This window comes from Ambystoma mexicanum, chromosome 14 (assembly GCF_040938575.1).
Source record: "Ambystoma mexicanum isolate Mex_15411 chromosome 14, UKY_AmexF1_1, whole genome shotgun sequence".
NCBI classification, from domain to species: domain Eukaryota; kingdom Metazoa; phylum Chordata; class Amphibia; order Caudata; family Ambystomatidae; genus Ambystoma; species Ambystoma mexicanum.
In genome coordinates, this window is record NC_090940.1 from 337,679,249 (window position 1) to 337,696,516 (window position 17,268).

The following is a 17,268-nucleotide window of genomic DNA, read 5'->3' on the forward strand; positions in this document are numbered from 1 at the left end:
ACACATCAACTACTCTTCTTCCCAGGCTGAAATGTGTTGGATGGACAATTTGAAACTGCTGTGGGCTTTTTGAAACTGCCAGTAGAGAAGGCTTCATAAATTAAATATGCTGAATTATGAACTCATTGTTCATTCATTGCCTTTGTGATAAACCTGAAGGTGTCTCCTTGACTGGTTCCCGGGGATCTGCCATCCAGGTTGCCAGGACACGGCCATCGCTATTGGATCCAGTTCCTGGGGTTGGACCTGTGAAGGAGGATCACTTGGATGTGGGAGCCCTCGGGGCAATATCCCCCTTCTTATAATACCTTTTTCCCAAACTACCATGTAGGATACTCAATCACTCTACCCCCATGTTCTGACACTAACACTTTCATATATCACGAAGGACAAGGAACTACCACTCAAGCCATTTACCTGACATGTCCCAACACAAGGGTCAGGCAAAGTCAGACAATTGACCAAAACCGCACACACCTGACGGCCCTTTCGATTCCCCACAGGGATAAAAGGTGGAGAACAAGAGAACAAGATGAGCAAGGCAGACCACGCGTCGAGAAAGCTAACACAGCACAGCAGTTCAAGAGGAGGAGAAAGATGGCGTGAACCGAGAGGGTGAGAAGGGGAGAAGCAACCTTGCCCGTTCCGACCAAGGTCTTTGAAACTCTGTAGAAGGAATCATAAGAAGGTGAACAATAACCAGAGTGTGTTGCAGTAGATGTCAATGGTACAAGGGACCCTCCTCTGCTGATAACCAAGCCAGGGAGAGGTGCTTGTCTCCATGGTACCAAGCTTGACTCCAGAGAGAAGAAAAGTCAAGTGGTTAATCACAGCCGGTGAGTCAAGGGTTGAGCCGATAAGAAACAGGACTGTGTTGAATGAAAGTAGCAAACGGCTAATTGAATTGTGGAAGAGAACAAAGAACTGTTGATACTAGAACCGGAAAAACCAGCAACAGAGGTGTCTGGCACCACGTGGGTGCTCATTCAGGACACTCTGGACAATTACCCGATTGTTGAAACTACCAGTACCAGAAGGGAGGGAAGATAGCTCAGCGGCAACATGCTCGCCTTGGAAACAAGACGACACAAACCAACACAGGTTTGATACCCGAGTCTGCGCTTAGAAACTCCTGGGTATTAAGCACGTTGTAAATACGCAACTAAGACATATTCCTGGAGCAGCACCTCGAATAAATAAATAAATAAATAAATAAAGCCTTGGTCAAGGTGGAAATGGGGTCAAAGTGGTCATACAGGGGTACGGTCAAATCCTCTGTACAGTCGAAAGTCTTTGGCCGACAGAAGACTATGAAACTGAGGGAACCGAATCCTGCATCATGAGAACTGATTGAAAAAGTTGGCAAGAGTGAACCCGAAGGAGCGATGTCAATAAAGAGGGGAGAAGTCTAAAGTCCTGATATACAGTGTGTTGACAAGTGTGAGCCCGGCAGAGGGATGTCCGCACTGAACTGTTTTAAAGGAAATTAAGATCTGTGAATATCACAGATGAAAATTCCATTGAAAGCCATAGTGAACCCGACAAAGGTAGGCATATCGACGATCCCCCGGAAGATGGGGATCCAAGGGTGAGAAGCCAACACCCACCAACCTGTGAATGCAACAAAGAAAAATACAACAGGGAAAGTCTTTGAATGTATGCCATGCCAGAGTGAAACGACAGAGATAAGCTAATATTTGAGAGGGGTCTGAGCCCGGAATAGGCGGACCCATGGGTGTAGAACTATCACCCAAATATACTCAGAGAAAAACTCTAGAACTTTTGTTTTGTACTTTGAACTTGTCAGGCACTTAGAAGAAAGAAAACATAGCCTTGAACGTCCTGATATCAAGAGCTTTTGTGGATCTGGGCCCGGAAGAGGGGGACCCACGGCTGAAAAAGCATCACCCACAACACAAGCAGAAAGGAACTTTTGTTTCTTTTATACCCCATCAGATCCTCAGAGGAAAGAGACTTTTTGTAGAACAGAGAACCATCGAAGGCCCTGATTGCTGAGAGCTGAACTATTGGATTGTGCTGGGTAAGTTGGAGCGTGTGCTTTGCTCCCGAATCCTACCTTGACCCATGCTGAAAACATGTGGAAGGGAGACCCCGACTACCACATCCTGACTTATTATTTCTGAACACTTTCTCCTTTCTTAAGAACATTATTCCACACTTCATTTTGTATTTAGTGGAAGGAATAGCAATATTGTTTTTAGAATAGGCCTTTTATTTTTACAAGACGCCACTCGGACTGCCTTATTATTGTTTGATGGTCAAAGCTTGCTCCCATCTTACATTTATGTTTAGATTGAGTGTTTTTCCAACTGACCTATACAGTTTAATAAACACCCATGAACTGTGATCACTTGTGTCTGTCTTTATTGTTGCCACCATGAGTTCTTCCACCTTTTAATGAGACCTGTAAGCTCCCATTATGACCTTGAAAGAAGCAGACATTTGTTTTTACCTCTTACCATGCCATCTTGGGATCATGAGACTTACAGTGAGCCTCATCATGAGTTGGGCCTTAGCCCTTAATTGCGGCGGTAATGCTATTACCTGCGGGACCAAGTGGAACGCAGTCGTGCAGTCTGGCAGCGGGTGAAGGGTGAGTGGCCGCTAAATTACTCACAAATCATTAACTGCCATTCCGTGTACTGTTTACATTAAGCAGAGGGAAAACTCTAATTTCTAGAACACGTCGCAGTAAATGACTGCTAGGCGCTTAAGACGTTCAAGCACATTCACAAATTTCAGTACTTGCGGCCCAGAATTACTCCCATACTTCCATACATTAAAGCTGGAGCGTAGACTGCAGGGTTAAAACCCTTTCATCTGCACTGTGCATACTCGGGTCTGCCTCGACCATGCTTGAGGCAAATAACTTTCTCGCCAAGTACTTGACTTTTACCCTGCATGGCCTCACCAACTATGAACGAAACCACTAGGCTGGGTGAAATCAGCGACTTACGTTCAGATGAGACTGCCTCTCACTGTCCAATTGATGTGTAACCGTAAAGTTGTTTATACCGGTATACCGTTTATACCGTTAAGTGTGCTTTTCAAACTGATTTGGAAAGGCTGCAGTAAGCAAGTGCTGCACAGTTTTGGTCTTGCACTGTTGGATGTGCCGTCTCCCAAGGGGACCTTGTTTGGCAGACAAGAGCATAGGAAAAGTTAGGCCACATTAGGCTGGGTGAAATCAGCGACTTACGTTCAGATGAGACTGCCTCTCACTGTCCAATTGATGTGTAACCGTCAAGTTGTTTATACCGGTATACCGTTTATACCGTTAAGTGTGCTTTTCAAACTGATTTGGAAAGGCTGCAGTAAGCAAGTGCTGCGCAGTTTTGGTCTTGCACTGTTGGATGTGCCGTCTCCCAAGGGGACCTTGTTTGGCAGACAAGAGCATAGGAAAAGTTAGGCCACATTAGTAAATGCAGCATTGCTGCTGTGACTGCTCTTTCTCTGTGATCAGTAGAGTCAGGTCAAAGATCAGCCAATTTTTTTTCGCAAATTGTATTGAAAGCTGCCCAGTGCCTGAACCTTTGTGTTCCCCATGCAAAGTTGGTAACAATGAGCTGACTGACTGGCTCTATAAGCATACCGGAGACTCCAGTTCATAGACTCTGCCAGACCTGGATTTCATGGGCAAAATAGAACAAAGTTATTTTGTTTCAGGCATTATTTATTTGAAAGGCAGCATACAGATTTTAAACGTTTTCACACAGTCCTGCTGCTCCGCGCTACAGGTCAGATATTCTATGGTAACTGTCCTGATTTTCAATTTGCAATTAGCAAGACCAAAGGGACATCACAAGGGTGAGCTGAGGGCCTGAACTGAAAGTGAGCATTTTATTTTTCCTTTTGTTCATATGTAAACAAATGTAATAAAATGTTCAGTGACTTGCAAAACAGTGGAGCTAGCAGTACTTTGCTTAGCAACCACTCAGCCAGCAGAAGCGGAAATGTATCGATTCAGCCGGGCCGGCATCATGTGCCATTAGTTCAGTAAGTTAGGGTCCTACTGCAATGAGCAAGCAGACATTGGAACAGCTCTTGGTCTGGCTGTGCAAATTGTAAAAAAAAAAGGACAGCCAGTGAAATAATGCATATCGAATGACTCTCCTCAAGGTTTAGATTCAAGGAACTTAAGTTTCTCATGGTCATGGATCGGATAGCCATCCAGTTCTGTATTAGCTTAGAATTCTGGGATTTGTAGTTTTCCCACCAATTTGATAGATGGGGAAATACACATCCCAGAATTCAAAGGGGGGAATGAACTGAATGCCCTTCTTATGCATATCCACAAACAACTTTAGCTCAGTAGGCATGGACTGGCCTTTAGGGCAATAGGGCCATGGCCGAACCAAAAACGTGAAATGCTTGCATGGGCCAGTTTTTGGGTCACATTGGGGCACTTTTTTGGCCAAAGTGGGCCAGTTTGATGAGTGACTTCACTATGCGCCTAGTAGTTTTGACCACCGTGGCTGAATAAATATTCTTTTAAATGTAAAATTTGCATCACATTTTATCAAAAATCTCCCCCTTGGGTAATATTCAAACAGTGTTCCAAAAGGAATGAATTCCCATTTGCAACTGTGGCCACTTTTATGTCTTAGGTCTATTCTCAATTTGTGACACCAGCCATGAAAGCATTCCTCCCTCTGAACTCGCATCACAAGGGTCGTAATGTACTTAGACCTGGGGGAAACGGTAATGAAGGGGCTGTGGTGAGGTGGTGGTCTAGGCCATATTTGTGCCGACATGTATTTTAACTTTGTCATTTTCAGAGTTTTTTTGCCACTCTCTTTAAGAAGGTAAATGAACATGCATTGCAAGTATCAAGAAAGAAATCAACAGCGCCCACTGAGCGCTGTCCCTTTAGGATTACATGGTCAGTGGTGACTTCGACATCAGACCTTCATAATACACCAGGCAGATGGTAAACAAGCTATAGTATTAGATCAGTATGCAACCTTTCGGTGTGTCTGTGTTGGCTATGACATTTTGACAAAAGAAGCACAATGACATGGATTTTCACACCGCACATGAGTGACTTTTCTCCCTTTAATGGGATAAAGAGTTGTCAAAACAAACTTTTTTGTCGCAGCGAGGGGTCATGATGCCCATGCCATGTGGTTAAAAAAATAATGCAAGTCGAGGCCAATTTTCAAAGCGATGACCTGTGACTGAGCAGCAAGCTCATTGCTCAAAATGTGCATTATAACACTAGTCACTCTTTCATTCAAGGCGGTCAACGAGTGAGCGCCATGAAAAACCAATTCTGCAGCCGCTTTAGAGTCCTGCATGATCAGCTAAATATGTGTAGAGACAAGTTTCAAAATGCTACCTTGCTAGAGCTGGAACATCCTGCCTGTGTATTCGTAAGTTACCTAAAAAGCATTAACTTAATGGTACGTTAAACAAGTTAAAATGCAAAAAGGCAATGTAAAAAAAAAGTTCTATTTTTTTGGTACAATTAGTTTCAGTTGGAGCAGTTTTTAATGCCATTCCGTAAACCACATTGTCCTGACACATAATCAATATCTTAGCATAGGAATAATAAATATAGTGCCAAGAAGGAAAAGGATTTACTTTCGGTTGGTGGCTTTGGGGTTTATACATTTATAATGGATAATGTTTTCTAAACATATGACAATGGGGGATTTCTCTGGTTCTATCATTGAATTTATATATAATAAGTCACACCGCGAAATTAACTAATCTCTGCGGGTATTCCCTGCTGCCATACCAAAGGGTAACATGTCCGTGATTACTGAACACCTTTTGGCCCAGAAGTAAACTAAAGGCTGTAACGTAAAGAGAGAGAGTGCGTGTGCAAGTGTGTGTATACACACAAGCACATACTACCATCAGCCTCCACTGATCTGTGGCATGCAGATTATCAAGATGGCAACATGTTCATCCTCACCAGTAGCCAGTGAGGGAGCTAAAAGCCAAAATGACCACTTAAGAAAAGCTATTAAGTTTGCATTGCCAGTCGCAGCAGGGCTCTCCCCCCCCGCCCCCTCCTGTACACACGTGTGTTTGTGTTTTTTGGTGGAAGCAAGGAGTGTCATTTCAGTGGAAAGTATGTTGAAAAGCCCAATTCTGGCCCCGGGTGCCTGATTTTGTTTGTGATGATAAATCTGACAATTTATGACCTTTTTCCAAAAATATTTTTTAAGATTAGTTAACTCCACCTGCTATACCGTGATAACCATGATATACCGTCATTTGGCAAGAATGTTATCGTACCGCCATAAAACCAATACCGTGACACCCCTAGTGCACGCTGGCAAACGATCCTTCCCTTCATCCAGTGGGCACACCAGAGAAAACTCCAGATAATGGTACAGCAGTTTCTACCCCCTTATTGGAGGTCCCAGACAACTCAATTAAATCTACAGAAATGTTTAATGTAGGAAACTTAGAGCAAAGCCCAGAGGCCTCTAATAATAGGTTTGGATGATGTTGGAGACCTGGCATCATCCCTACAGACTTATACTTTTGGAGCTCCAAACTTAACTGCCTGTAACTCTGTATAGTATTGCTCAGGCCCGCTTACCATGGAAACCGAGAGGTCTAAGATCTGCTCCCTTTCAAGACAAGCAACGCCCTTTTCATAACTGCATACATTCTTACCCACCTTCAGGTTCTCAATCCCTAATTTTGGGTAATAGATTCCAAGTAACTGGTAGCAAACACACTTGTCAATGCAAGGTTTCCTCAAACATTCCAACATGGACAATGAAGCATACAGAGTTGATTCAACAATCTGCTTGCACAAGACGAAGTGTGACTTCTCATCACGCTGTGCCACACAGCCTAAAGTCAAAACCAAGCAGCCACAGCCTTCAAAATATCCTGGTGGAAGGAGTACTCAATGTCAGCACTGGGAGGGCCAATGCCATGAGCACAGAAACTAGCATAATTACAGGGGCACCCCCGGCTTTCGGCAATGGCCAAGCAGAGGGTAGCCACTTTAACAATTCAGAGACCCATGCTCAGACTGCAGATTGCATGACCTCGGCTTCTTCACAACCCATAACGCTTCACACGGACACTTTGGATCGGTCACATTCCTCCCGTAAATGTCACAGATTGACTACACGTCAAGAAGATGCAGAATTGACTGCCAACTTGGCCTTATCAGATGAGGATCTACTATTTGACCTGGTGGCAGATCAGGATGAGGAACAATCCTTGCCAAAATCTCTTACAGACGCCAACATGATCACAGATTTTACCGTGACAATGACACTGTTTATGAAGATATATGAGAACATTGCAGACCAATTAAAAGATCAATCAATCCTTTTGGCAATGCTCCATTCCAAAATGGTCTTTGTCGAAAGGTTTATATCGTCTCTCCAGGGGAATATGGATAAGAACTAAAAAGGATCTTGAATCCAATCATAAAAGAAAAAGGTAAAAGAAGACTCTCTATGTCGCTAAACCATCCGAATGACCCAATTCTGGTTCCCATTTCTGATGAGTATAGTGAACGATTAGAACCTAATGAGGAAACCTCCAGGATTCCTAAGGCTCTCTCTAACTTAGACGCATGGGCTACAATTACATTGGAAGACACACAGGACGTGGAGCTGTTCAATTGCCCACAAGAAACTAGATCCAAAGTTTGTCCAAGAGGAAATGACCCCTTAAACACACCAGACTTCAACGATGAAGTACAGAATGTCAATAGACTGGAGGACAAACAGGTATCAGACACTACCAAAGTTCCTCGAACACACAACGAGAAAGGGTCCAGTTGCAAAGATACACAAAAGACACTAGGATGGCTAGAACTAAAAATTTACTTAAGAGACCTCTGACTACTTCAGTACTTTCAGGAACTGCACAAATAACACTCCCATTAGTGAAAACCTATGACATCTTTTAAAATAATCCAGTCTTCACTTCTAAAGTAAGAGATAGGTGCAAAGCTCCACTGATTAAAAAATCAATTGGGAACAATACGCAATTAAAACAAGTACATTTTGCTGCAAAGCCTGTGCTATCGAGACAAAGACGACAGGTCACTGGAATAAAGAATATCAGGAAACCATTCCCACGGGCACTAAATAAGCAGGATAATCCTATGATCGCGCAGGAGAGACTCCGGGATAAAGCATCTAGACAATCCTTCGAGGACTCTTATATTAGCGTGGATTCAGACCCCGATGTGCAGAGAACCTCACTGAATTCAGAGGTGGAGTCCACTGGGTCAGGAAAATAAAAAACGACAACTAGAACCCACAAGTGACTCTGAGGACCTGATGAACCTCTCCACCTATTCCGAGGAATGGGACTAAGCCATCCAGGCACACATTTCGTTGGTAGACTGCTTGAAAGCCTTGAAAACACACAGAACCAACCCCGTTCCGTCTCGCTGCACACCAGATGAAGATAATACAAAAGACTCTGACGATGATACAGAATGTGGGACGGACTATGAAGACATTGAGGAAGGTCATCTCCTCAGTCCTCGACCGTAAGTCCTCCAGTTAGGACAAGGGCACTATCCCTAGTCCTATCCTGGGTTCACATGAGTAAGTCCTTCAAGAAGACAAATTGATTAGGCCATCAAGACCCTTGAGGGGAGATTTCAGGACACTAGAGGAAAGAAGCAGGGCCCTTATCGAGCAGGCTAGCTGGTCTGACAAAGAGCCGGTGTCAAGATTCCCCAAAAAAAGAAAAGACGGGCAAACCAAACCAACTCAAGGTAGTACTAGAAGTAAGAGAAAATTATATGATTTGTATGCAACTGGAGAGAACTTTACACATCCAGGATAATCTAATTCTCAACAGAGCGAATATTTTAAGACTCTTTCACAGCATAAGTTTGCTCTCAATGATACACTCTAAGGACCTCTAGTTGGTTGATTTTCCAGAGGAGTCAAGGAAAGAAATGGTGGTAATTTACCTGTCTTCTATCAAAATCAAGAACTTGCTGCTGCAGGAAACTCGCCAACTGAAAACAATGGGGTTTTCGCTAAAAGACCTAGTAAATCATAAACCTGGAAGCACCAGAGAAGCTGAAACCCCAACGCATAATCCTGCATGAGCTCGTAAATATACTCAGAGCAAACCCAACTCTACAGGGTCCAAATCTATCCAGCGAAAATTAACAACAAGTGACCAACGGGGCGAAGTTGGGTTTTGGCAATCCAGTAAACTCAAAATTGTGATAGACAATCCGAATTCGTCCATGGACAAACACTGCCCCCCTAAAAGGGACATACAGGTGGGAAAGGATGATGAAAGCTGGAACTGGAGGGCAGGTGCCTTAGCTTCGAAGTCATAATGCCGAAAGTTGGGCAGGAAGACCACCAAGCCCTATGTCACACTGGGCTGCTGGAACACGCAAGGCTTTAAGCACCTGTTAGGGGAAGGGTCCATGTTGGTTTGAAGACTTCGATGCGATATACCTCCAGGAGGCTTGGCTACGAGATCAGCCTCTCCTTGAGTGGGTCACAACCTTCTTAAACTCAGCAATAAAGGGTCTCTCTTTTAACTCTTGTAAAGGAACGCAGTGGTTTCAGAGTTATATGGGCAAGGAATATCTGCCCTCTCATTCAAGTTGTGCTATTGGAATTCTACTCTGCAATTTGTATTGGAATACTAAAGCTACAACATCAAAACATGTAATCGAACAGGTTGCAGAGGAGATTGATAAGGCCAGAATCTCTAAGCTGAACCTGAATATCATATTGTCTCGCAGGAAGTCGAATTGAGAGGTTTGAAGTGGAGAAAGGAATTGTCTTCAAGAAACATTCAAGATTCATGTAATGGTTATGATGGACCTTAGTACTAATCGAAGTGACCACAGCATTCTGAAGTTACGTCTCTCACTTGATATGACAAAAGAACCACTGAAGAGAAAGGATACCTTAGAAATTCAACCCGGAAGAAACAGATTGAGGCTGTCACGTGATAATGTCTTTACCTTGACAACAATCTTGGGTGCCCCCTGAAAACTTTCTGACTTAAACTACACAAAATATCTGTCCATATATAGTGAAAGGACAGCTACTGGTGGGAAAATGAACTTCACTCACAGACACATGTTTGACCCAGCGGTCTGCTTGAGGAAAAAAGACCTGAACCGTCTAATAAGAGCCTATAAAAAACAACCCTCACCACACTCTTTAGACGCAGTCAAGAAAGGCAAATCATCATACAAAAACTGGTTGAAACAGCATAGATATATCTTAAGCCATCATGATGCTGAACACATGCTGAAGCTTGTGGCCTCTAAAAACTCCAGGAAGATGTGGCAAATCTTCAACTTAATGGACGTTCTGCAAGCAGTGCATTTTAACAAATTCAATTCCAGCGGGAGTGTGGACAGAATATTTCACGGCTCTCTTTTCAAGTCCCACAAAGTATCAACGAAACAAGCCAGGCACTAACTTACATAATTGCCAATTTGAAATTCGAGAGTGGCCGGCCCCAATGGCCTGACCAATATGATTCTCAAGAAGAATCCGGAGGATTGGGCAACGTTCATATACAACCTGTTAATACTAGTGAAATTGAGGAGAAAAATACTGGCCTCTTGGACTACCTCAATTGTCGTCCTGATTTTTAAGAAGGGTGATAGGCCACTCCTATCATACTATAGGCCTATCGCCCTTCTGGACGCTATTGGCACAATTTTTGCAGCCCTGATCTTGAACATTTTTGACATCTGGAGCAGGAATACAAACCACCGAGATTGTTGGCAAGCAGGATTCGAGAAAGGCATAGGCACAGCCCTGAACCTATTTTTAATCAACTTCATGAAATTGAGAACTATACAAAATAACAGTAAAAAGCTATATTTCGCCTTAGTGGACCTGTCACAAGCCTTTGATTCAGTTCATAGACATACCCTATGGACTAAGCTAAAAGCCAGGGGATGTCTGTCCGACCTGCGAGAAGCCATTGAATTACTGCCCTCTGGCACAATAATACAAATAAAGCTGAACAAATTAGGCGACTTGACACATCCCAGAAAGACAACAACTGGCCTTAAACAAGGCTGTCATCTAGCTCCTGCGATCTTTAACGTGTATACATTAGACATGGAAGAAGCCTTTGAAGAGATTAGGTGCTTTCCACCTTCTATTTTGGGTATGCCAGTAAGCAGACTATTGTACGTGGATGACATAGTAATACTAGATGAAACACCTATCGGTCTTCAGCGCCAATTAGACGCTGTAGCTTCTTATCTAATTGACAACGACCTCCGGATAAATACATTTAAATCTGCAGTGCTAACATTTGGCAAGCCAGCGGCTAAGGCAGTTAAGTCCAAGGGATGGTACATAAATGGAGAGAGAATCCCAGAGACTACACAAATGACATATCTGGGAATATCCATAAACGTCAGCAGTAATGATGCACCTAGAGAAGCCGATTTGAGACGAAACGTGAAGATTCTATCAGCACAGACGAAACATATTAAAACTAAATACTGTAAATTATCCCTTGTCTCAGTCATAACATTCTATCGCATGAAAGTAATTCCCATTTTGACTTATGGGGTGGAATCTGCGATTCAACTAAATTGGAGGGTATGGCAAGTTTTAGAGGGACTATTCTGGAGATATGTTCTTGTGTTGCCGAGCTGTATGCCAGTGGTAGTGATTCGAAAAGAACTAGGTCTCACTTCACTACTTACAGTCACAGTTTGGAAGACGTTATCCTTTTATCAGAAATGCCTTCTGACTCCCTTGGATGGTGGATTCACCCTACTTGGACAAGCACTTACAGTAAAAAGGGAGTGGATATTAGAAGAATGGATTAATACATGCAAAGGATCGCTACAGTTTATTGGTGCCACAGAGAAACTACTTATGGAAAACCTGGATCAGGTAAAACGACGACCTGACGACCAAGATTGGATTGACACCTTAGATCTAGTGCCCACTTCAAACCTTTATGGAAAATATTGTACAGCTTTGAGCAAACGAGGAAACTTTCCACTGTACTTGAGCAAGTTCCCCTCGTCAATTCTATGGTACCAATTTATAAGACTGCGTTTCAACCTGTTCCCCACAAGGGAGCTTCTTGAAGTCAGGAAACCACAGTAACTCAGAGTTTACTGTTGTAGACTGTGTGGTCACAAAGCAGAACCCCTGTATCATTTGATCATGAGCTGCCTGGCAGTGGACTACATCAGATTGAACTTGTTGCAGACATTTTTTGATGAGAATTGAACCCTATCTAAAGAGGATATTTGGCTATTCTTGTTGCAAGGGACCAGGTTTTCATAAACATTCGTCTTGTTGTTACTGGTTTCAATCATATTTCAAAAGCTCAAGGCGGAAAAGGAAGCCTTAATGGTTTTCTCTTGAACTGGAATTGCTAATTTCAAACTTTTTTTTTCCTCTTAATCATGTATTAATATGTAACAGCTAAAAAAAGTTTCAATTGAAACTAAATGCTAAATAAAAAAATAAGAAACTCAACCTCTACCATGAAGGGTGACACATTCCCTGATATATGTTGTATTACATTTCAAACAATAATTCCTTATGTTCTTTTAACTTAGAGCTCACCTGCCAGCCCACAGAAAATTGATGGAGTCCTCCTGGGAGTAGTAAGTACTTGTAAACAGCAGAAAACTTTTACTCAACATTTCCTTTCCTCAATAATCCTCTATTCCTATTCAACATGCGTTCTGCTAGAGTAAAGAAAATCTTTGATTATAATGTTCACACCTAAAGGATTCTATTTCAATTCTTGTTGTTTTCCATAATTTAAATCTACCTGTATGAAAAGTGTTGTTACCCTTCTCCAAGCACTTTTTTGGGCTCACTCTGCCATACCTCGTTCTAATAAGGGTATCCATTTTTGTGAGTGAATAAATTAATTTACCTGCTTTGATTTGCATTTTCAGGCCACCATTTTTTATCTTCTTTTTTTTCTAATCCAATTCTTTTATGGCTTTGAGCATCTTAAACTTATTGAGTAGTCTGTCAAAATATATTTCCGGTGAACTAAATGTAGTCCTGTTTCCCTTCCCACTATATGACCATTGCTTCTTTTACACCCTCAAATCTGCACTTTTTCATATTGATGTGTCCCAACAAAATCTGATCGGAGCAGTAGATTGAATTGGATGTACTTTCATGAGAAAAACAAATTACTTACCCCTGGTAATGTTCTTTCGATTGGATATTCCTTGCAAATATTCTGCATCTTTGATATACTCTGATAACCAGCTTGCAGATCGGAAACTTTTCTCAGCAGAGGGTGCTGTGCATCATCGTGGACCTCGTGTCCATTGAGAGCATCCGTCTTCCTCGAGTATGACATCGATGCTGGTATAAATGGCATATAATTGAAGTGTCTGAGAAATTATCCTTGTTAAGGAGTTGCGCACAAACCCAAAAGGTAGGTCTGGTTTTTATGAATGTTAATGGAGTTAGAAACACTATTAGAGAGGAATGCGTCAGTAGTGGGGCCCAGAAGGGTAATTTCTCGAAATCCTTTCAAACAAGACAAAACAGGAAGTTTGGAGTGCCACACTTTCTGTGCTGCCTGCCTATATCAATGTGAAAGGAGTATAGCAACGCAAAAATAATTCCAGGTAATGTTATTAAATATACACTTTTACAACTTGAGCATTACCACATAAGTAATAATTCATTGACAGAGATTGAGGCTGTCATGTATCTGAAAATGGTACCAGATGATACTATTGGATAAACGCTTTGTCAACTTAAATATTTCCACAAAAATGTTTTTAATGTTCCATAAACTTAAACAACAAAAACGCCAACACGTGTTTCAACCCTTAGTGGGCCGTCTTCAGGGCGTAAAAATGTATCACTACCAAAAGAGAAAACAGATTGTCCATGTATCAACACGCAAAACATCAACATAAATACTGGTCAGAAGAATGGTTATGCATTTCCAATATATAAACATAGAGGCATGAAAACAGAAGCGGGGTAGGGGAGAGGGAGAAAAAACAAAAACAAAAGACATGGTCAGCGAAAGGTGCTCAATCTTAAATGTGTTTTCATTAGCATTATAGTGCAGTCAAAGGTAGTGGGTGAGCATATCCACATCACAAAGAGAAAGCAGTCTAAACAAAACAGATACCTGATAAATAGGGCACGTGGTACTGGCTGTATGCCAAAAGTTGTGTGTGTTTAAGTAGTTTTGTATTCTATTCTCAGAGAAACTCCCACATGGTGTATTGGATCTGTAAAGGCAGACACGACCTGCTATTATGATACTTAGTCAGTAGTTCCATTTACCAATGCAAATAGAAATGAATAGCGATCTCCAGCTTACCTGTGAGTCACAGGATTTGTGCAATGAATAACGCAAAGTCATTTCAATGCGGCGAGGTGTCCTATTTTAAACTTCCCAAAGCAAGAAGTATGTTCTAGTTTCCATCACGTAATCTATAGCATGGGGTAAAGCATCAAGAGAAGGAAAGAGAATGGGTTTTGTCAGCCCATGTATCTTAAACATCAGGCAGAAAACTTTGTAACTGAGCTTAGGAAACTTACCAATTAACTGCATGAATGCATTCGTGACTGGTGCTTTCTGCAGTCTGGCCGGTGGCAGCCTTGTGGAATGTGGGTGTTGTCTGAGCTGTCCTATAACAGCTCAGCAGGTAAATATAGACACTGGTCATGTGACCGGGTTGAGCACAGATTGCCGAGCAACCCCGTGCTGCTCTCTCATGTAGCGCCCCTTCAGAGACTCACACGTCTGTTCCTGTTTTGCTGCATCAAAACGTGTAATTGTGCTGAAGTTAAAAGCATTTTCACACACGTCTGTTTCTAAATCCTAAAAGAAGTTTCACTGAAACAATGCGCATAAATGCGCTGTAGTTCACAGCCTCTAAGGTGTGTAAGGTACCCGCCGAAAAAAGTCATTAAGCGAACAAAAGGTGAAGTTATGGTTCCGATATATCCTGTGCTAGGGTCGCGTGACTAAGTGCTGTTCTAGTCGCAGCACGCCATCTGCAGTGTGACACATATCGGTGTTAATGCGCGAATTAATATGTAAAGTTAAGTTAACCCCCATGTAGCAGTCTTTACGCAGCTGTATTGCTATTGTTACAAAGGTAGCATATCAGACGAAATCGGATCACCTATCAGGGTGTAGGGGTAGCTTGAATTGCAACTAATATGGTTTATGTCTCTTATTTGAGCCACGTAATATGTATATATAAAGCCCTGAGTGGATGCTCATGTTCATAAAATATACCAAATTATGTGTTCCAGTGATAATTAAGCACTAAGTAAATGCTCTCATAGAAGTGGTATACAGGTAAGTGAGGTCATAAAAATGGTATAGGTTGTGAACTCACTAAAAGTGGGTCACTAACCAAGGGAAGGGGCTAGCCAACTGTGGTGCACTAGGTAATGAGAGCAATACGGGGTCACTGGTCTCATTAGTGAGTCAGATAATTTCAAACACCCTGTGTTCATTGCTCTATCTATTGTGATGTGGTAGCGTCACAACACCTAAATGTTACATAATTAACTTCAATAAGCATTGTACAAATTAATCATAGGAATGCTGTTACACTTCAGGCTTCCTCACCGGCCTCCTTGCAGGGTACGACTTCTTTACAAGCTCCTCTATGGACCAGATACAGGCTACCATGACGTCTGTACAAACTTTGACGGACTCCGGGTCAGCTGGTACATTGTGGAAAAGAGCCCCTCTTTGAGGAAGCCTGAGTCTTGTACTCAGGGGAGCTATGATGGAAGGCTGAATATCGATTCTTGCACCACCATAATCTCTAAGGTCACTTCTCTGCATCTTCGGCCTATTTCGGAGTGGTGATTAACAGAATGAGCAGCCATGAAAACGTCCACGGAGGCCAGTGATGCTTTAAATCAAATCGTGCAAATGGTCACGGATTTACGTACCGACTTGACCAATGCACAAGAGGCACTGCGCCAACGTATGGATGCCATTCAGGCTTTGGTTACCACACCAGCGCCACAGATGGACGGTGCTGGTGCTACAGCATCAGGTTCAGGGTTTCCACCTCCACAGCAGGAATCAAACCCGATCATGCTTACAACCCAGTTCCCTCTAGCTCCTTCTGAACGCTTCCTAGGCGACCCTAAACAATATCGAACATTCATTAACCAATGCAAACTGCATTTTTTGTGTCACCCCGCTTCATTTCCCACCTCTACAACTAAAGCGGCTTTTGTTTTGTCTCATTTAGGAGGCACTGCAGCCACATGGGCTAATTCATTGTTGGAATCCAATAGTCATGTTCTCTACAATTGTGATGCCCTTCTTGCTATGATGAGTAAAGTGTTTGATACTCGTTATACTACTCAAGCTACTGACCTGGAACTCTTAAAGATCGACAAGGGAACAATTCTTTATTGGTCTATTTGGCCCGGTTCAATCAGTTGGCAGCAGAAACTGACTGGCCTGAGGAAAAGAAGACAGCCGTCTTCTATCAAGGTCTCTCAGATGAATTAAAGGACATCCTCTCTACTGTTCCTGTAGTCCCCACGGCATTCGGGGAACTGCTAGATTTAGTCCTTCAGATTGATGCTCGTAAATCCGAAAGACGTGGTGAAAAGAAACCAGCCTTGTTCAGCACGGTTTCAGCAGAGGCCTCGTCTTCCTCACTTCATGCGCCAGAACCTATGCAGATTGGTGTGGTTAGGGGACCACTTACTCCTGCTCAACGAGAATATCGTAGATCACACAATCTCTGCATGTACTGTGGGGCCTCTGATCACTTATTGCCTGAATGTTCCAAAAGCCCAAAAGAAAGGCGGGAAACGCCAAATCCCGACAGTAGACAGAGTCCCTATGTCGGGAAACTCACCTTTGGACTCTACATTACAGAATCCGAGTCATTTAGTCCGCCTACCTGTTACATTTTCCTTAGATCACAGTGTTTCATTCCAGACAACAGCCGTGATCGATTCAGGTGCAACAGGTAATTATGTTGATCAATGCTTTGCCTCCATGTCAAGAATACCACTGGTTCGCAAAACTATACCTGAAACAGTGAATTCAGTGGATGGTTCAATTATTGTCTCAGGAATGGTAACTCACCAAATGGTTCCACTGCATATGAGTACCGACGAAGGCCATACTGCAGACATATCATTCGACATCATTAAAGCACCAGCCTACAAAGTCATTCTGGGCATTCTATGGTTGAAGCTTCATAATCCTGCCATCGACTGGTCGACATCTCAGATTCAGTTCCCTTCCAATATATGCAATACTCGATGTACTACATTACTCGGTATT

General features: G+C 42.6%; 1 long non-coding RNA gene across 2 annotated transcripts in view; it reads right to left on the minus strand.

Moving 5' to 3' along the window:
* The window catches only part of LOC138527294 (uncharacterized), an 88,767-nt gene extending 74,196 nt beyond the window's left edge, over positions 1-14,571 (minus strand). Inside the window, exons 1-4 of one of the 2 annotated variants that reach the window (XR_011283865.1) lie at positions 14,529-14,571; positions 14,308-14,420; positions 14,113-14,215; positions 13,792-13,894 (exon numbers count right to left, since the gene is read on the minus strand). This is a non-coding gene — a long non-coding RNA (uncharacterized lncRNA). Of the gene's footprint in view, positions 1-13,791; positions 13,895-14,112; positions 14,216-14,307; positions 14,421-14,528 lie in introns of those variants that run through there. The other variant, XR_011283864.1, reaches the window with a different exon arrangement.
* Between the last annotated feature and the right edge of the window lie 2,697 nt (positions 14,572-17,268).